We start from the raw sequence: 23401 nt of genomic DNA, 5'->3' as shown, positions 1-23401 counted from the left end.
TGGTACAATAACGTACTTCGATAAAAATTGGATGAAAAATGAATTACAATGCGAACTAGATAGGAACCTCATGCATGATGAAGTTAGTCCTAAACATATATCCCCAGTCAATTTATATTTTAAATGTAAAAATAAATAAATAAAAATAATAAAAATTAATTTTAAAAAGCGCCACCAACAAATTTGATATTCTGCTGATAGAGCAAAATAACAACCATATATGTACCACAATACATGGATATTGCCCTGAAAAGGATCAGAATAATATTCAGTTCACTCTGACCTAAAAATAAAATAATTACAAATTTCAATACTGCAAGATCACGGGAAGGAGGAAGAGGTTATAGAGAACCTGACCCTCCAGGGTATGAACATATCATACCCAAACACCGAGAGAGAGAGAATTTTCGAGTCTTGTTTATTTTCTTTATAATTTCGCGCAAAGCTACACGAGGGCTATCTGCGCTAGCCTTCACTAATTTCTCAGTGTAAGACTAAAGGGAAGACAGCTAGTCATCACCATCCACCGCCAACTCTTGGGCTACTCTTTTACCAACGAATAGTTGGATTGATCGTCACGTTATAACGCTCCTACTGGTGAAAGGCCGAGAATGTTTGGTGCGACCGGGATTCGAACCCGCGACCCTCGGATTACGAGTCGAACGCCTAAATCCACCTGGCTATACTGGGCCTTTTCGAACCTTTGTGTATAATAATAGTATTCTAGTCACATTGCGTTCGCATTATCAGTTGCCCACAATGCATTTTGCTCAGTTTAGAGCTCCTTAGGTCTGATAGCATGCAACGAACACAGTAATGGTTCGAACATTATTTACATTTGTTAGAATAACAACTGCTTGTGGCTACCGGTAATGGATACAGACAACTTGATGTAACTTGAATACGATTATTATACACTTTTGAAAATTCCTAAGTAATTAAATAAATAATGTTGTGTTAAAAGTATAGTACGTTTAGCACTTCTGTCTTACAACATTATAATTAATTATAATCACATTTTGCCATGTTGGAAAATGCGTTCCTACCGTAGCAATTGTTGTTGTAAGCGCTGACATGGTGGAATAAAACTATATTTTCGAGGATTGGTTTCTTTTGAATTTCGCGCAAAGTAACGCGAGGGCTATCTGCGCTAGCCGTTCATAATTTAGCAGTGTAAGACTCGAGGGAAGGCAGCTAGTCCTCACCACCCACCGCCAACTGTTGGGCTACTCTTTTACCAACGAAAAATGGGATTGATCGTCACATTATAACACCCCTCACGGCTGAAAGGGCAAGCATTTTTAGTGTGACTGGGATTCGAACCCGCGACCCTAGGATTACGAGTCGAGTGCCTTAAATACAATGAAGTTTCATGTAGGCGCATCTCTTAGTGACACAGCAGTAAGTCTGCAGGTTACAACGCAAAAATAACAAAAGCAAAACAAAAGTTTAAATACACGTGGAAGGTACAACTCAGATAGCTCATTCTGTAATTTTGGGCTTAATTATAATTTATACAAAAAACAAACCAACAATAATGAAGGTACTTTAATGAAAAATAATTTAATGAAATAATAACTTGAACGAATGTTCTACCTCAGCTGTACAGATGACGAACCTAAAATGCTTTAAATGAATGTTCTACCTTAGGTACACTTGTGACTATCCTGAAACCGCTGTTGGTAAGCTTTCTACCTCAAGTGTACAGACGGTAAACCTAAAACTGTTTTTGGTGAATGTTCTATCTCCTATCCAAAGACGATTAACGTAAGCTTTTATTGATAAATGTCCTTCCATAAATGATCAGATGACTAAACTAAAACTGCTTTAGGTGATATTTTGTGTGATATTCAGCATATTCTATAATTTATATCTGTTTTAGTGATATAAAATTATTTTCAATTTTTCGTTTATTTACTGTGTATACTGTGATCCAGTCGTTGTTCTTATTGTTTTGTTTCTTTATTCGCTGGAATAAGTAATGTCTATTTCGCTCAAGGGGGTATTTTAGTAATGTATAGCATCAGGATTGAAAGGATTGGCAACTGTAGTATCCTTTGCTGGCCGAATTGACGTTGCCTAAATGTTGCAGCTGAACAACTGTGAGAGAGCGAAAGTCAAGATGTGATGCTGTAAACCGGACTAAGTAACTGAGCTTACGTGCTAAATTTAGGTGCATTTTTTTAGTCCAATTTTTTTCCAAAAGTAGTTTGATTGTATTTTATTCTAAAAGAAAGGTGGCTGTGGAGCAAAACGTTGTCTAGTAGAATCTCCGGTGATTCTGTCTGTGTAAATAAGTACTCACCAAAAGTAGTTTGATTGTATTTTATTCTAAAAGAAAGGTGGCTGTGGAGCAAAACGTTGTCTAGTAGAATCTCCGGTGATTCTGTCTGTGTAAATAAGTCTCATTATTTAACACACGTAATAGGAATGTCGAGTTTAGTTATCAGAATCAGCTTTACCTTCCTTATGTCCTTTCTTGTGTGTACAATCTCCGTTTAAGTCTCTCCATTATCTAGGAACACAACGCTTCATTTTGATTGTTTAAAGCACATCCGTGGTCCGAAAATCTTGTAAGTTACTGGTTTGGTGTTATAAAGAGTTCATTACGATTTTTAATTTTATAATCTTAAGGGATTTAATCCAGTCAAGAATAATTTTTAACTAATTCTGGAAATTGTAAAGAAAAAGGCTATGAAGGAATAATACTATTGTGGATCTATGTGCCAACTGTTTTTTTATATAGTATATAATACAAAACAAAGTGGGTTCTTTTGAATTTAGCAGGAGAAGGAATGACATCTGATATCAAATGGCGGGAGTTCACTGTCCCTTTTGTAACACAGCCAAGACCCCAAAATGTGGATTACACTAATTCCGTAACAGGATACGAACTTTTTTTTTTTTAAATTCTGGGCGAAGCTGTTCGATGGCTATTTGCGCTAGCCGTCCATAATTAGTGATGTCAGACTAGAGGGAAGGCAGCTAGTTGTCACCACCCACCGCCAACTCTTGGTCTAATCTTTTACCAAGTAATAGTGATAACGACCAACAATTATAATAGTCCCGTGACTGAAAGGGCGAACATGTTCATTCACGAGGATTCCAACACAGATTGCGAGTTGAGTTCCCTCACCACCAGTCCATCTCAGTAAAGTGTCATTGAACTATAAAAAATGACTAACTCTGTTATTTGTTTAGCTTAATAACTAAGGTAAAAAACAACATATTTAAGCATTTGATATTTTTAAAATAGCATTTAAACATATGTAAAAAAATCTTAATATAGTACACAGAAAGTAGCAATTAAAATAGTTTGTTAAAATCCACAGTTTAAGTCTTCAGAGTTAGTTCCAGCTTTATAATTTCACTTTAGACATTTCTTTCAGTCATCTAAGAAACGAATGGTTCAGTTTTTATGTGTCACAAAAAACAGATAAAGAATTGAATCTACCTTTGAGTAGAATGCAAACAACTATGCTACAAAAAATGGCTCTCTCGCTGATTGAGTGGATAAAAAAAACATTCTTTATATGTTCTTCCGTTTTATAGTGACTAGTTTTTTTGTTTGGCAAAGACCGTGATAAACTAAAGTAAAAGACTGTTAAAAATGTGCTATGGTTCTCAGATGTAGTGTTTCCAAAATGCAAACATAATTTGTACGTGATTTGTACTAATCTTTGCACATATATGGTATTTTAGTGTGATGAGATCTCTTTCTAAGTAAATAAACGACACAAAAATATAGTTCAATACGTTCATTAACAGGAGTCTGGCCAGCACTGTAATGTGAGGGGAGTCTTTCCTTCCCCAAAGTGAGACGTTGTTATACACATACACACGAATGTGGTTTCCATGGAATTTCAGTGTTTATTTTAAAATATCAGAATATGGTGAAACTTTAGGCTTTTAAAATATCAAGATAATTCGACGACTTTCAACACGATTACGTTCCTGACTTATAAATATCATTCCCAAATTGAAGATTTCTTAGAATTTATATTTCTTCTCCAAATTATATTGATCCAGTTTCAACCATTTCTGGCATTTTCTGGAAGTTTCTTTATCCCGACATTTATTGTTATTATTCATTCAGTTCTACAATTAGGATTTCATTTCCGGTAAAAAAATATTTTTATTATTGAATTTTGTTTGTTTGTTTTGAATTTCGCGCAAAGCTACACGAGGGCTATTTGTGCTAGCCGTCCCTAATTTAGCAGTGTAAGACTAGAGGGAAGGCAGCTAGTCATCACCAACCACCGCCAACTTTCGGGCTACTCTTTTACCAACGAATAGTATGATTGACCGTCACATTATAACACCCCCACGGCTGAGAGAGCGAGCATGTTTGGTGTGATGGGGATTCAAACCCGCGGATTACGAGTCGAGTGCCTTAACCACCTGGCCGTGCCGAGCCTTTTATTATTGATGTAAATCAATTCACTTATCAAAGTATAACAGGTTTATATAATTGGCGAAATAACAAATCGCTCATATTTTGCATGAAATCACATTTTAACTCCACTTAATTTCATATGTTTGGAAGGCTCGATCGATTCCAAGTAATTCAGCTTTTAAAATTGAATCGGTTTCTAGTATTACCCAAGATTCATTGTGTCGTGGAGAGACGTCAGCTTGAGTCAGTCCCGTTGTGTGTTTGTTGGTTATTATTATGATAAGTAACTCACTGAAATGTTGAGTTTCAATACAGTCTGTAATTTATATTTATCTTCTTCATTATTGTCATGTTTATGTCTTTTAAGACACCAATATTTGTTTGTAAACTAAGTTTACAAAATGTTTTGTAATGAATTTTAAAGTGTGAATCAACCATTACCTTTTTAAGTTAATAATCCGAACAAATTGAAGTAAAGAACAAAATAGAAGGTTTATATATATATTAAATAAGAATCACCCTATCCAACTAACATTTACACTAAAGGTTTCACTGTCACTTTTATAACGCACATATAACTTAAAGCGTGCGATTATTTTGTGATATTGCACGGATTCGAACTAACCTCGCCAGCTTCGAAGTCATCAGCTGTACCACAGGGTCAAGGGTCAAACCTCCTCCAATTATGAGACTTTTTTTCTTCCTTATTCTTTTTTCTGATATCAGAGGAAACATATTTATATAAATTTATAAAGACACGAAGGTAGCTGACACGAAGGTAATAAGAATTCCAGTTTCGATTCTGTTGCTGAACACTTTGTACCCTTTCAGTTGTGGACACTTTTAAAAAGTGACAGTAATTTCCTTCAGAGTAGTTCTGTTGGTGTTGAGTACTGCTATTTATTTTCACTCCAGGGCTGAAGGTGTAAATCTGGGCTAACTATTCCCGAAACTTGGATCTCATGTGTCGCAAAAGGCGACTTTCAAGTTTAATATATCATATACTATACTGATTATTTTTACACAACGGCCAGTGGTTCTAGTGTTAGAGCTTTGTTTTTCCCTTAACATTTGAATTTTTGGGTTAGCCGAAGTTTTGAATAAAATATTTTATTAAACATAATATTTTTCTTATATTCCTACATTTTTTGTATCATCAAAAATATTATGCAGATATATTTGTTAACCCTTAAAAGGTTGCCCTCCTCAATTGCTGGCGCCGGCTATTACAATCCTGCTGTTTAAGGTATAAGAAAGAATGTTTTACTAAGAGATGATTGTGTTAACAGAAATAGTCAATAATGAACCTGACTTCTCTTTCAGAGTTATAAATCTACTAAATGTTTGTTTTGTACAAACAAAGCTACTCGAGGGCTATCTGTGCTAGCCGTCCCTAATTTTGCAGTGTAAGACTAGAGGGAAGGCAGCTAGTCATCACAACCCACCGCCAACTGTTGGGCTACTCTTTTACCAACGAATAGTGGGATTGATCGTAACATTATAATGCCCCCACAGCTGGAAGGGCGAGCATGTTTGGCGCGAAGGGGATGCGAACACGCGACCCTCAGATTACGAGTCGCACGCCTTAACATACCTGACTATGTCGGGCCACATTTACCAATGAAAAGGTTAGATGCAAAAACTTTATTACGCTTGAGGCGATGTTCAGTTGCTTATTGCGAAATAAAATCTGAAATCTGGATTAAGTCAATCAGTCGTGCTCATTGGTGGAGACACTTACCTTTTAGCGGTTTTGCTGCTCATTTGTGAAGACACTTACCTTCTAGCAGTTTTGTTGCTCATTTGTGAGAACACTTACCTTCTAGCAGTTTTGCTGCTCATTGGTGAAGACACTTACCTTCAGTCGTGATCATTGGTGAAGACACTTACTTTTTAACGGTTTTGTTGCTCATTGGTGAAGACACTTACCTTCTAGCGGTTTTGTTGCTCATTGGTGAAGACACTTACCTTTTAGCGGTTTTGCTGCTCATTTGTGAAGACACTTACCTTCTAGCAGTTTTGTTGCTCATTTGTGAGAACACTTACCTTCTAGCAGTTTTGCTGCTCATTGGTGAAGACACTTACCTTCAGTCGTGGTCATTGGTGAAGACACCTTCTAGCGGTTTTGTTGCTCATTTGTGAAGACACTTACTTTCTAGCGGTTTTGTTGCTCATTGGTGAAGACACTTACCTTCTAGCGGTTTTGTTGCTCATTGGTGAAGACACTTACCTTTTAGCGGTTTTGCTGCTCATTTGTGAAGACACTTACCTTCTAGCAGTTTTGTTGCTCATTTGTGAGAACACTTACCTTCTAGCAGTTTTGCTGCTCATTGGTGAAGACACTTACCTTCAGTCGTGGTCATTGGTGAAGACACCTTATAGCGGTTTTGTTGCTCATTTGTGAAGACACTTACTTTCTAGCGGTTTTGTTGCTCATTGGTGAAGACACTTACCTTCTAGCGGTTTTGTTGCTCATTGGTGAAGACACTTACCTTTTAGCGGTTTTGCTGCTCATTTGTGAGAACACTTACCTTCTAGCAGTTTTGCTGCTCATTGGTGAAGACACTTACCTTCAGTCGTGGTCATTGGTGAAGACATCTTATAGCGGTTTTGTTGCTCATTTGTGAAGACACTTACCTTCAGTCGTGGTCATTGGTGAAGACACCTTCTAGCGGTTTTGTTGCTCATTGGTGAAGACACCTTTTAGCGGTTTTGTTGCTCATTGGTGAAGACACTTACCTTCTAGCGGTTTTGCTGCACTTTGTTAAAACGCCATTCAGAGCAAGTGAAAAACATTTGAAATATAGAAAAGAAAAACTCATCTAGGGGTTGATGTTAGTGGTCTTGTCGTATTTGTACATGAGGCTCGGCATGACCACCTGGTCAGGGCCATTGATTCACAATTTGAAGGTCGCGGGTCCAAATCCCCTACTCACCAAACATCCTCACCCCTTTCAGCTGTGGGGGCGTTATAATGTGACGGTCATTCCTACTATTCGTTGGTTAAAAGAGTAACCCAAGAGTTGGCGGTAAGTGGTGATGAATAGCTGCCTTCCCTCTATTCTTGCACTGCTAAATTGGGGACGGCTATCGCAGATAGCCCTCGTGTAAATTTGTACGAAATGTAAAACAAACCAGATATAATTACTCCGGACTGGAGATGACGGATTCTCCAGGTCTCCCATTCTATACAAATATAACTTTTCAGTACTGTTAGGAAAGACGGATTCTCCAGGTCTCCCTTTCTAAACAAAGCGATTTCTTCTCCATTATCAGTTGTACTTATAAAATTGATATTTACCTTCAAAAACTACTTATAGGAAACATGAATTATAACACTCGCTGGGTTGTAGAGTTTAGAGGTGTAATCTACACTAGTTCAAAATGTAACATATAGAAAGGCAATGATAGAGGTGAACTCTGAGGGACGTTCCACAGTGAATGCTGCACTGAAGTAATAATTCAAGTTCATAAAACGTGCGTTGTACTGCTTGTTTTATGAGATTTGTCTGATGATACATCACACTCATGAGTTTTAAGACAAATTATTTGTGTGTGTGTGTGTTTTCCTTGTAGCAAAGCCATATTGGGCTATCTACTGAGTCCACAGCGGGGAATCGAAACCGTGATTTTAGCGTTGTAAGTCCATAGACTTACAGTGGGGGCCCAAATTATTTGGGGAACTTTTACTCTAAGAGCTTTATGAATAGGAAATTTATGTTTATTTATATATATATTTCCTCTTCCTATGGCATTTTAGTCATTTTGTATATTGTTCTTTCTGGATACAAAGCATTTGGAATTATTTTTATTGAATTTTTTTAAGGCTTAGCCATTTGCTTGTGTGAGATTTACTGTACTATAGTTAAGAATAATGTGATGGAACATTTTAAAAAAACTGTGAGCTAAGATACATGATTTTAAACATAACACAGTTACTGAAAGAAAAATGTTAACCACTAGATATTGCTTACGTTTCAAAAATATTCCGTACAAATAAGAAAAAATAATAATAAGCGGCTGAAAAATTCGAAATTTATTAAATGAAACGTTAAATGTACGAGAAGACACGCATGAGGTTAATGAAAGGAGATAGCAAAAAACTAATGGGAAAACCTTAGATGGAGAGCAGACACATCTGAAGATCAGAAAAGAAACAGAGAAACTCGTTTTAAAAGTAAAAAGAAACACGTGAAAGAATTCCTGAACAAGGTCACATGAGTGTTGGAAAGTTCGCAGCTGCTACGGTGAAAAGCTTACACTTTAAATGTTCACAGGTACAAATATTTAAGTTATTTTATCGAGTGTGTCATAAAAAAAATCAAATGAATTTATTCTCTTTGTGTGTGCAGTAAAGAACAAGATATGCTCATAAACCAAAGTGTTAAAATATTTCACCGTTTTTAATTCGTTCTAATGGAGGTACTTAGAAAAGAGTCGTCGCTGTCTTGACAACAAGAAGAAAGAAAATTTAAATGGGGTGTGACACGCAGGCGCTGATCATTTGCAAACATTAAGTTGATTAATCTCAGACCCAGCGAGAGAAGAATGAACTTTTTTTTTTTTTTTTTTCTATGTAGTGGTCATGCAGAATGTGTAGGCTGTAAAATATTAAAATGAAAATTCGTGACTGTAAATCATGTTCTGTTACAAGGTAGAATAAATTCGGATACGCATCATGTGTCTCATTTTACTACATACGGTGCGTGACATTTTCTTCTGAATTTAATACTGAACAAAATTTTGATTAACATTTTTAGAATCATATCATTTTAAAAATATTCATATGGCACACGGGTTTCATATGTACATATAATTATATAAGGTAGAAATTAATTATGTTCGTAACTTGTAGAAATGTTTATTTATATGTATGGCAGTCGTGTATGCAGTTTCGTTGTCGTGGCCCGGCTGGACATATTTTGAATTATATGTGAATGCTAATTTAGATAAGCCGAGCAATGGAGATTCAAATACTAGATGAATAATCCAAATTCATTAAAATCTACTATCCAGCGCTTAGAAAATTCCAAGTTGGATCTGCAGGAAAGATTTATTGGGTTTCGTCCATAAATAGTCGACAGGTACAAATAAGTTATGTGATTAATTTTTTCAGACCAGTATCTTACAGTGTTTTAAAGTGTTATTTTATTGTGTGTGTGTGTTTTCTTATAGCAAAGCCACGTCTGTCTGTCTGTTGAGTCCACCGAGGGGTTTGGTTTGTTTTGAATTTCGCGCAAAGCTGCACTAGGGCTATTTGCGCTAGCCGTCCCTAATTTAGCAGTGTAAGACTAGAGAGAAGGCAGCTAATCATCACCACTCACCGCCAACTCTTGGGCTACTCTTTTACCTACAAATAGGGGATTGATCGTAGCATTATAACTCCCCCATGGCTGAAAGGGCGAGGATGTTTGGTGTGATGGGGATTCGAACCCGCAACTCTCAGATTACGAGTCGAATGCCTTAACTACCTGGAATTTGAACCCGCGATCCTCACTATACGAGTAGAGTGCCCTAACCACTTGGCCATGCTGGGCCCCACCGAGGGAAATCGAACCCCTGAGTTTAGCGTTGTAAATCCGTAGAGTTACCGCTGTACCAGCGAGGGACTATTTTATTGTATTGCTTTACTCTGTTGTCAGTGTTGAACATTCAAAGTTGAGAATAAGTAATATTTTACTGTGTGTATAATCCACTAACACGAAGGGGAGTATTTTAAGTTATAAAACTATAATTATTAACAGTTTTACGATTTGAAATTTTCCCTTTTTCAACACATAAGAACTAGCACTACCATAAACCAAGAATTACAAATAACGGTCTTTCATTCCACTTGGTCCCGGCATGGCCAAGCGTGTTAAGGCGTGCGACTCGTAATTTGAGGGTTGCGGGTTTGCATCCCCGTCGCGCCAAACATGCCCTTTCAGACGTGGGGGCCTTATAATGTGACGATCAATCCCACTATTCGTTGGTAAAAGAGTAGCCCAAGAGTTGGCGGTGGGTGGTGATGACTAACTGCCTTCCCTCTAGTCTTACACTGCTAAATTAGGGACGGCTAGCGCAGATAGCCCTCGAGTAGATTTGTGCGAACTTCAAAAAAATTCATTCTAATTTGTTGTTTTGAATTTTGACTCAAAGCTGTACAGATTACTTACGCATAGCCATCATTGTTTCTGATCTGATACGCTAGAGAAAAACAACTAGTCAACAGCCCACCTTCAATTTTGGGGACTATGTTTGTGTGCTGGGAAATGGGATGTGACGTCACTGTTGTGTAGTTCCTGTAGCTCCGAAGTATTGAGGATGATTTTGCGTCAACGGGACATGAACTGAAAACCGTCTAATTCACGGTCTTTACGTGTTAAACACTGCACCAAACCTAATGAACCGTTTTTATAAATGATTGTAAGCTATGTCATTAATACGACTTAAGTCTATGTTACTAATGGAATAATAAGTTGACTGTTTCAAGTGTAGTGCGTATATTACTACCTTAATTGTCTTTTGACATCTATTTATTATAAAAACTTACGTAATGCTATGCATTGCTTTTTGGTACTTTCTAGCAGTGAATTAATGACTTTCTCTCTTAACAGATTAAACATTCAACTTGTCTCGTAAAGCAGCTTTCATAATGCTGAAATCTCAAAGTACTTTCATATTCATCTTCGTCCATAATTATTATGAACCTAAATTAATAACTGTTTTCGAGATTTGATGTTTATTCAGTTAGTATACGAGTCTTATAGATTCCCTGCTGATTTCCTGTTACAATCGTTCTAATTGGTAGAAAATGAGACCTGTCATGATTCTTGATGAACTCTGTATGTTCACTTTTGGAAGGTGATCAAGAAAGAAACAGGATATGTTGAAAAGTAACGAACCACACAAGTTGGACTTAATATATGGTGTTCGAACATAACTTATAAGCAGGGGAAGTTGACACATTTGTTAAAAATAACACAGAAGGAACAAATAAAGGTGATATATTTCTAGGGCTAAGTTACATCAGTAAACAAATTAAGTTGTGATATTAAAAATTTTTGACTAATTTTCACTGGTTTACTGCTTTATCAGGAGGTGCCCCCCGCTAGTACAGCGGTAAGTCTACGGATTTACAACGCTAAAGTCAGAGGTTCGATTCCCCTCGGTGGGCTCACCAGATAGCCCAATGTGGCTTTGCGATAAGAAAACACATACACACAGAAGCAAGAATGTCCCCCGCTAGTATAGCGGTAAGTTTCGGACTTACAACGTGAAAATCAGGGGGATCGTTTCCCCTCGGTGGACTCAGTAGATAGCCCAATGTGGCTTTGCGATAAGAAAACACATACACACAGAAGCAAGAATGTCCCCCGCTAGTATAGCGGTAAGTTTCGGACTTACAACGTGAAAAGCAGGGGGATCGTTTCCCCTTGGTGGACTCAGTGGATAGCCCAATGTGGCTTTGCGATAAGAAAACACATACACACAGAAGCAAGAATGTCCTCCGCTAGTATAGCGGTAAGTTTCGGACTTACAACGTGAAAAGCAGGGGGATCGTTTCCCCTCGGTGGACTCAGTAGATAGCCCAATGTGGCTTTGCGATAAGAAAACACACACGCTTTTTCAGGATGCCATTAATTTTTTGAAGTTTCACGTTCTTTGATATATTGTGCGAAACAGAAATGCGTACTCGGATTACAAGGATAAAAACATTTCGAAAATTCATGCATGAATATATATGAATTACATTACTTTGTTGTTGTTGTTGTTTTGAATTAAGCACAAAGCTACACAATTTATATGTTCTCTGCCCACAACAGGTATCGAAACAGGGTTTTTAGCGTTCTAACTCCGCAGACATACCGCTGAGCAACTGGGCCGCAAGTTATTGTTGTTGTTGTTTTGAATTAAGCACAAAGCTACACAATTGGCTATATGTTCTCTGCCCACCACAGGTATCGAAACCCGGTTTTTAGCGTTGTCAGTCCGCAGACATACCGCTGAGCCACTGAGGGGGCTACATTATTCTCACTATATAGTTGTCTAAAACCGATGTAAAGCTTGTTAGAAAATTAATTAGTGAGATGATGAAACATTTCGTCCATTAAAAAGCACAGAACTAATGAATAAGACAATATTTATTCATTTTAATTGGCCTACCAGATTCTCTCTAAGATAATTACATCTGAACTTTATTTTGTTATTTTCGGGATATTTAATTTAAAAAGAACAAACACGAGCGCTGCAAGGTTAAAATTGTAAATATTGGTTAACAGACGGAAAAATCACGGGTTTTTGTGATACGTTTTTACAATATAATAAAAATATAATATAACATGAGCTGTTCTTGTTTTGGAATGAAATAAGAAAAAAACTTTATATATTATTATACAATAGAGAACTGATTGATTGAAATAATAACATCAGATATTATTGTACAACAAAGAACTAGTTTGTGGAATGTAATAAGGAAACTTCAGATATTATAATACAACAAAGAAATGGTTTGTGGAATGTAATAAGGAAACTTCAGATATTATTGTACAACAAAGAACTAGTTTGTGGAATGTAATAAGGAAACTTCAGATATTATTGTACAACAAAGAACTAGTTTGTGGAATGTAATAAGGAAACTTCAGATATTATTGTACAACAAAGAACTGGTTGTGGAATGCAATAAGGAAAACATTAGATATTATTGTAGAACAAAGAACTAGTTTGTGGAATGTAATAAGGAAAACTTTAGATATTATTGTAGAACAAAGAACTGGTTTGTGGAATGTAATAAGGAAACTTCAGATATTATTGTTCAACAAAGAACTGGTTTGTGGAATGTAATAAGGAAACTTCAGATATTATTGTACAACAAAGAACTGGTTTGTGGAATGCAATAAGGAAAACTTTAGATATTACTGTACAACAAAGAACTAGTTTGTGGAATGTAATAACGAAAACTTTAGATATTATTGTACAACAAAGAACTGGTTTGTGGAATGTAATAAGGAAACTTCAGATATTATTGTACAACAAAGAACTGGTTTGTGGAATGTAATAAGGAAACTTCAGATATTATTGTACAACAAAGAACTGGTTTGTGGAATGCAATAAGGAAAACTTTAGATATTATTGTACAACAAAGAACTAGTTTGTGGAATGTAATAAGGAAACTTCAGATATTATTGTAGAACAAAGAAATGGTTTGTGGAATGTAATAAGGAAACTTCAGATATTATTGTACAACAAAGAACTGGTTTGTGGAATGCAATAAGGAAAACTTTAGATATTATTGTACAACAAAGAACTAGTTTGTGGAATGTAATAAGGAAAACGTTAGATATTATTGTAGAACAAAGAACTAGTTTGTGGAATGTAATAAGGAAACTTCAGATATTATTGTACAACAAAGTACTGGTTTGTGGAATGCAATAAGGAAACTTCAGATATTATTGTACAACAAAGAACTGGTTTGTGGAATGCAATAAGGAAAACTTTAGATATTATTGTAGAACAAAGAACTAGTTTGTGGAATGCAATAAGGAAAACTTTAGATATTATTGTACAACAAAGAACTAGTTTGTGGAATGTAATAAGGAAAACTTTAGATATTGTAGAACAAAGAACTAGTTTGTGGAATGTAATAAGGAAACTTCAGATATTATTGTAGAACAAAGAACTAGTTTGTGGAATGTAATAAGGAAACTTCAGATATTATTGTACAACAAAGAACTGGTTTGTGGAATGTAATAAGGAAACTTCAGATATTATTGTACAACAGAGAACTGGTTTGTGGAATGCAATAAGGAAAACTTTAGATATTATTGTACAACAAAGAACTAGTTTGTGGAATGTAATAAGGAAAACTTTAGATATTATTGTAGAACAAAGAACTAGTTTGTGGAATGTAATAAGGAAACTTCAGATATTATTGTACAACAAAGAACTGGTTTGTGGAATGCAATAAGGAAACTTCAGATATTATTGTACAACAAAGAACTGGTTTGTGGAATGCAATAAGGAAAACTTTAGATATTATTGTAGAACAAAGAACTAGTTTGTGGAATGCAATAAGGAAAACTTTAGATATTGTACAACAAAGAACTAGTTTGTGGAATGTAATAAGGAAAACTTTAGATATTATTGTAGAACAAAGAACTAGTTTGTGGAATGTAATAAGGAAACTTCAGATATTATTGTAGAACAAAGAAATGGTTTGTGGAATGCAATAAGGAAAACTTTAGATATTATTGTACAACAAAGAACTAGTTTGTGGAATGTAATAAGGAAACTTCAGATATTATTGTAGAACAAAGAACTAGTTTGTGGAATGTAATAAGGAAACTTCAGATATTATTGTAGAACAAAGAAATGGTTTGTGGAATGTAATAAGGAAACTTCAGATATTATTGTACAACAGAGAACTGATCAGTAGAATGCAATAAGGAAACTTCAGATATTATTGTACAACAGAGAACTGATCAGTAGAATGCAATAAGGAAACTTCAGATATTATTGTACAACAAAGAGGCAATTGTAAGAATGAAACTTCATAATCGAAAAAATACGTGTTTAAAATGAATATACTTTTTGAACAGTTGTTAGATTAAAGATTTTATTATCGATTGATCAGTTAATAACCGGACGTAACGCGCAGGCCTGGATTGAGTGCCGGTTGATTAACTTTCAATATCGCCAGACCTGGATGTATTTGTTGTTTTGCTTTCAATTGCTTTCGTTTATTGTACCAACTGTAGAGACTTGTATTGGAGTTTCTTGTTTTAATTTTTTTTTTTTAATATTCCCTTTACCAACATAACCCTAAACCTACCAAACCGATATTCCATAGCAAGTTTAACCTGTTCAGTGGCGTAGACGAGATAACTCGTCATAGTAATCGGTAACACAGTGCCACGGACGAGTTAATTCGTTCTCAATAATACCTAACAACTGCTAGATGACAGCACCATACATGCATTTGACCTACTTACAAATTGTTTCACTTTCGATCCAAAATGGCGTCACGAAAAAAGTTACAAAATGAAGAAGCATTAGAGTTGTATTGTATCAGCTGAAATACTTGGCAGTCAACAGGTTAATAATGTCCCGGAAATAGCAAACCACTTTGTTTGTTTCTTGCCTCCTGCGTTTTACATGTTATTGTGTCTCATTACCCTGTCTGAAACTGAGTTTGTTCATCTTACACCTCTTATGGAATTTGAATTGATTAGGTTATTTTTTCTTATAGCACGCCACATCATTCAAGTGGCTTACATACAAAGTTTTAAAATGTTTTATAACATTCTGTTTATTCATTTTTCACTGTATAAAAGTTTCCTGTTTTTGTCTACGGATAACGATTGTTTGAGTTTACGTATTATTAATGCGTTTTGTGTGACTTGTATGGTTATCGCCTTCATAATTTTAATGACAAGTTTGTCGTAATTGTCTTTAATATATTTCGTTCAGCATAACGCATATGTATTGCGATTCGTGAATGTTCGTTATAAAACAGTAATTAATTATGTTTTTTTTTTCTCTCTCTGGATGATATATAGCTAAGCCTTTTACAATTTTATACTAAGCAAATTTTAGCTATATTTGACAGAATTATTCTACAAATAACCGAACCTGCAGTTGGTTTGATTAAATTAGCATAAGTCCAATAAGAAAAGTAAGAACGTTGCAGTGCTTGTTTGTAAATATATTATGCATGCACGACTGTAGGAACAATTATAGATAGAGCTAAACATTAAATAACAACAATGTTATGGACTGTGAAAAACGGAAAAAGTAATTATGAATATCGTTCTCGTCGGTTTCAGCTTGCACGTTCACGTGATGGATGGGTTTCAAGTGTTTCGTGAGGCAAACAAACTTAGTTCAATTCTGAAAACCCGGCTTCAAAGCATTAAAATGTATTGAAATTCGGTCAAAAAATGACGCCCAATGCGCGGGTGTGCTGCACGGGCGCCGTTCACGGACCGTCGGTCTTAAAACCTGCATATAGATATCACCGGCTTTAAGCAATTTCTTTTCATGTCAGTCTCCACACAAGAAGAATGATTAACGAGCGAAATTAATCTATGTGTTCGTTGGTACCGAGGATGAAGTACAACAATAGACTTAGCATTGGCTACTTCGAAGTAACATTTTGATATTAAACGTGATAAAGTGTCTGGAAAGAAATGGTCGGTAAACTAGCGATGCGCTGGTTGTCGTGTTTGTAAACGTGTTGTTTTCAGTAAAGTTACAAGTGGATATGGTATGGTAATTACCTGTAACTTTACATGACAAATTACTGTTGATGTTTGTCCTAGTTACACTCAAAATACGTACTTCATAATTGTTTGTATTAAGGTTTGTATTAGTCCAAGTGTGACGGAAATGAGTTAAACCCGGTTTCGCTGTTTGTTTTTGGTTTGTTTGTTTGTTTTGGAATTTCGCACAAAGCAACTCGAGGGCTATCTGTGCTAGCCGTCCCTAATTTAGCAGTGTAAGACTAGAGGGAAGGCAGCTAGTCATCACCACCCACCGCCAACTCTTGGGCTACTCTTTTACCAACGAATAGTGGGATTGACCGTCACCTTATAACGCCCCCACGGCTGGGAGGGCGAGCATGTTTGGCCCGACTCGGGCGCGAACCCGCGACCCTCAGATTACGAAGCGCACGCCTTAACGCGCTAGGCCATGCCAGGCCCCGGTTTCGCTGTTTCATATCCTTTACTGCGGTTTTACACCTCTAATATGATTATGTTCCATCTTCCCTCGTGTAGAGAGATAGAATGTAAGACGTTTAAGACTTTAGTTAGAAAACCCTACTGCAAGTGCGCTTTTGAGTAATGAATGATAGATGGATAGAAAGAGAAAATAACTTGTGTCAGTTCGTACGTAAGAAAGCTACTTTGCTTGATAGATTTGTCATATCAAGTATAAAATATTGTGTCTATTGTATACAGTATATAATATAGTATAATGTATAATTTCTGAAACTTTTATGTTTTATATAGTATGTTAAAGTATATATTTCTCTTCCTGTCTCTTTCTTTGTATATATATATATATGGCGTATGCAAGCCTCATCTTTGTAATTTTGTTGTCATATGTAGTTAAACTCTTCTTTTATATATATACATATAAAAGGCGGGAATAACCTATTCAGTAATACATTGAACACTTGTCTCTGACGGATGTTTTAGTCGCATCTGTTTGGAAGGCAGTAAATATATCCTATTCTTCACCGTCAAATAGTTATTGTATATAGCTGACCAATACACAATGTGACCTGCAATAGGGTCAGAAAAATAAAATGTGGTTTTGCTTTGGTTTTACGATGTAATTCCAACAGATCATCACACAACCAGAGAACCAGATTCCGTTCTATTCAACCCAAAAACGAATATTAAGAAATAAAATAACTTTATTGGTATTTCGGAACGACATTAAGCCCGCCAACAGTAGATTAAGTATAGGAAACAAACTCCTGTTATTTAACCTTCAAACAGTATATCATGTAAAGGTAAACAAAATTACTATTAGTAAAACCTCAAACAATAGACTATGTACTGGAAACAAACTCCTATTAATAAACCTGAAACAATAAATCAAGTACAAGAAACAAATTCCTATTAATAAACCTGAAACAATAAATCAAGTACAAGAAACAAACTCCTATTAATAAACTTGAAACAATAAATCAAGTACAAGAAACAAACTCCTATTAATAAACTTGAAACAATAAATCAAGTACAAGAAACAAACTCCTATTAATAAACTTGAAACAATAAATCAAGTACAAGAAACAAACTCCTATTAATAAACTTGAAACAATAAATCAAGTACAAGAAACAAATTCCTATTAATAAACCTGAAACAATAAACCAAGTGCAGGAAACAAACTCCTATTAATAAACCTGAAACAATAAATCAAGTACCGGAAACAAACTCCTATTAATAAACCTGAAACAATAAACCAAGTACAAGAAACAAACTCCTATTAATAAACCTGAAACAATAAATCAAGTACAAGAAACAAACTCCTATTAATAAACCTGAAACAATAAATCAAGTACAAGAAACAAACTCCTATTAATAAACTTGAAACAATAAATCAAGTACAAGAAACAAATTCCTATTAATAAACCTGAAACAATAAACCAAGTGCAGGAAACAAACTCCTATTAATAAACCTGAAACAATAAATCAAGTACCGGAAATAAATTCCTATTAATAAACCTGAAACAATAAATCAAGTACCGGAAATAAATTCCTATTAATAAACCTGAAACAATAAATCAAGTACCGGAAATAAATTCCTATTAATAAACCTGAAACAATAAATCAAGTACCGGAAACAAACTCCTATTAATAAACTTGAAACAATAAATCAAGTACAAGAAACAAATTCCTATTAATAAACCTGAAACAATAAATCAAGTACCGGAAATAAACTCCTATTAATAAACCTGAAACAATAAATCAAGTACAAGAAACAAACTCCTATTAATAAACTTGAAACAATAAATCAAGTACCGGAAATAAACTCCTATTAATAAACTTGAAACAATAAACCAAGTACAAGAAACAAACTCTTGTTAATAAACCTGAAACAATAAATCAAGTACAAGAAACAAACTCCTATTAATAAACCTGAAACAATAAATCAAGTACCGGAAATAAATTCCTATTAATAAACCTGAAACAATAAATCAAGTACCGGAAATAAATTCCTATTAATAAACCTGAAACAATAAATCAAGTACAAGAAACAAACTCTTATTAATAAACCTGAAACAATAAATCAAGTACCGGAAATAAACTCCTATTAATAAACTTGAAACAATAAATCAAGTACCGGAAATAAATTCCTATTAATAAACCTGAAACAATAAATCAAGTACAAGAAACAAACTCCTATTAATAAATCTGAAACAATAAATCAAGGACAAGAAACAAACTCTTATTAATAAACCTGAAACAATAAATCAAGTACAAGAAACAAACTCCTATTAATAAACCTGAAACAATAAATCAAGTACAAGAAACAAACTCTTATTAATAAACCTGAAACAATAAATCAAGTACAAGAAACAAACTCTTATTAATAAACCTGAAACAATAAATCAAGTACAAGAAACAAACTCCTATTAATAAACCTGAAACAATAAATCAAGTACAAGAAACAAACTCTTATTAATAAACCTGAAACAATAAATCAAGTACAAGAAACAAACTCTTATTAATAAACCTGAAACAATAAATCAAGTACAAGAAACAAACTCTTATTAATAAACCTGAAACAATAAATCAAGTACAAGAAACAAACTCCTATTAATAAACTTGAAACAATAAATCAAGTACCGGAAACAAACTCCTATTAATAAACCTGAAACAATAAATCAAGTACAAGAAACAAACTCCTATTAATAAACCTGAAACAATAAATCAAGTACAAGAAACAAACTCCTATTAATAAACCTGAAACAATAAATCAAGTACAAGAAACAAACTCCTATTAATAAACTTGAAACAATAAACCAAGTACCGGAAACAAACTCCTATTAATAAACTTGAAACAATAAATCAAGTGCAAGAAACAAACTCCTATTAATAAACCTGAAACAATAAATCAAGTACAAGAAATAAACTCCTATTAATAAACCTGAAACAATAAATCAAGTACAAGAAACAAACTCCTATTAATAAACTTGAAACAATAAATCAAGTACAAGAAATAAACTCCTATTAATAAACCTGAAAAATAAATCAAATACAAGAAATAAACTCCTATTAATAAACCTGAAACAATAAATCAAGTACAAGAAACAAACTCCTATTAATAAACTTGAAACAATAAATCAAGTACAAGAAACAAACTTCTATTAATAAACTTGAAACAATAAATCAAGTACAAGAAACAAACTCCTATTAATAAACTTGAAACAATAAATCAAGTACAAGAAACAAACTCCTATTAATAAACCTGAAACAATAAATCAAGTACAAGAAACAAACTCCTATTAATAAACTTGAAACAATAAATCAAGTACAAGAAATAAACTCCTATTAATAAACTTGAAACAATAAATCAAGTACAAGAAACAAACTCCTATTAATAAACTTGAAACAATAAATCAAGTACAAGAAATAAACTCCTATTAATAAACTTGAAACAATAAATCAAGTACAAGAAATAAACTCCTATTAATAAACCTGAAACAATAAATCAAGTACAAGAAATAAACTCCTATTAATAAACTTGAAACAATAAATCAAGTACAAGAAATAAACTCCTATTAATAAACCTGAAACAATAAATCAAGTACAAGAAACAAACTCCTATTAATAAACCTGAAACAATAAATCAAGTACAAGAAACAAACTCTTATTAATAAACCTGAAACAATAAATCAAGTACAAGAAACAAACTCTTATTAATAAACCTGAAACAATAAATCAAGTACAAGAAACAAACTCCTATTAATAAACCTGAAACAATAAATCAAGTACAAGAAACAAACTCCTATTAATAAACTTGAAACAATAAATCAAGTACAAGAAACAAACTCCTATTAATAAACTTGAAACAATAAATCAAGTACAAGAAACAAACTCCTATTAATAAACTTGAAACAATAAATCAAGTACAAGAAACAAACTCCTATTAATAAACTTGAAACAATAAATCAAGTACAAGAAACAAATTCCTATTAATAAACCTGAAACAATAAATCAAGTACAGGAAACAAACTCCTATTAATAAACCTGAAACAATAAATCAAGTACCGGAAACAAACTCCTATTAATAAACCTGAAACAATAAACCAAGTACAAGAAACAAACTCCTATTAATAAACTTGAAACAATAAATCAAGTACAAGAAACAAACTCCTATTAATAAACTTGAAACAATAAATCAAGTACAAGAAACAAACTCCTATTAATAAACTTGAAACAATAAATCAAGTACAAGAAACAAATTCCTATTAATAAACCTGAAACAATAAACCAAGTGCAGGAAACAAACTCCTATTAATAAACCTGAAACAATAAATCAAGTACCGGAAATAAATTCCTATTAATAAACCTGAAACAATAAATCAAGTACCGGAAATAAATTCCTATTAATAAACCTGAAACAATAAATCAAGTACCGGAAACAAACTCCTATTAATAAACTTGAAACAATAAATCAAGTACAAGAAACAAATTCCTATTAATAAACCTGAAACAATAAATCAAGTACCGGAAATAAACTCCTATTAATAAACCTGAAACAATAAATCAAGTACCGGAAACAAACTCCTATTAATAAACTTGAAACAATAAATCAAGTACCGGAAATAAACTCCTATTAATAAACTTGAAACAATAAACCAAGTACAAGAAACAAACTCTTGTTAATAAACCTGAAACAATAAATCAAGTACAAGAAACAAACTCCTATTAATAAACTTGAAACAATAAATCAAGTACCGGAAATAAATTCCTATTAATAAACCTGAAACAATAAATCAAGTACCGGAAATAAATTCCTATTAATAAACCTGAAACAATAAATCAAGTACCGGAAATAAATTCCTATTAATAAACCTGAAACAATAAATCAAGTACCGGAAATAAACTCCTATTAATAAACTTGAAACAATAAATCAAGTACCGGAAATAAATTCCTATTAATAAACCTGAAACAATAAATCAAGTACAAGAAACAAACTCCTATTAATAAATCTGAAACAATAAATCAAGGACAAGAAACAAACTCTTATTAATAAACCTGAAACAATAAATCAAGTACAAGAAACAAACTCCTATTAATAAACCTGAAACAATAAATCAAGTACAAGAAACAAACTCTTATTAATAAACCTGAAACAATAAATCAAGTACAAGAAACAAACTCTTATTAATAAACCTGAAACAATAAATCAAGTACAAGAAACAAACTCCTATTAATAAACCTGAAACAATAAATCAAGTACAAGAAACAAACTCTTATTAATAAACCTGAAACAATAAATCAAGTACAAGAAACAAACTCTTATTAATAAACCTGAAACAATAAATCAAGTACAAGAAACAAACTCTTATTAATAAACCTGAAACAATAAATCAAGTACAAGAAACAAACTCCTATTAATAAACTTGAAACAATAAATCAAGTACCGGAAACAAACTCCTATTAATAAACTTGAAACAATAAATCAAGTACAAGAAACAAACTCTTATTAATAAACCTGAAACAATAAATCAAGTACAAGAAACAAACTCCTATTAATAAACCTGAAACAATAAATCAAGTACAAGAAACAAACTCCTATTAATAAACTTGAAACAATAAATCAAGTACCGGAAACAAACTCCTATTAATAAACTTGAAACAATAAATCAAGTACAAGAAACAAACTCCTATTAATAAACCTGAAACAATAAATCAAGTACAAGAAATAAACTCCTATTAATAAACTTGAAACAATAAATCAAGTACAAGAAACAAACTCCTATTAATAAACTTGAAACAATAAATCAAGTACAAGAAATAAACTCCTATTAATAAACCTGAAAAAATAAATCAAATACAAGAAATAAACTCCTATTAATAAACCTGAAACAATAAATCAAGTACAAGAAACAAACTCCTATTAATAAACTTGAAACAATAAATCAAGTACAAGAAACAAACTTCTATTAATAAACTTGAAACAATAAATCAAGTACAAGAAACAAACTCCTATTAATAAACCTGAAACAATAAATCAAGTACAAGAAACAAACTCCTATTAATAAACCTGAAACAATAAATCAAGTACAAGAAACAAACTCCTATTAATAAACTTGAAACAATAAATCAAGTACAAGAAATAAACTCCTATTAATAAACCTGAAACAATAAATCAAGTACAAGAAACAAACTCCTATTAATAAACTTGAAACAATAAATCAAGTACAAGAAATAAACTCCTATTAATAAACTTGAAACAATAAATCAAGTACAAGAAATAAACTCCTATTAATAAACCTGAAACA

The sequence above is a fragment of the Tachypleus tridentatus genome, chromosome 8, assembly GCF_004210375.1.
Source record: "Tachypleus tridentatus isolate NWPU-2018 chromosome 8, ASM421037v1, whole genome shotgun sequence".
NCBI lineage: Eukaryota > Metazoa > Arthropoda > Merostomata > Xiphosura > Limulidae > Tachypleus > Tachypleus tridentatus.
This window is presented reverse-complemented; position numbering follows the sequence as displayed.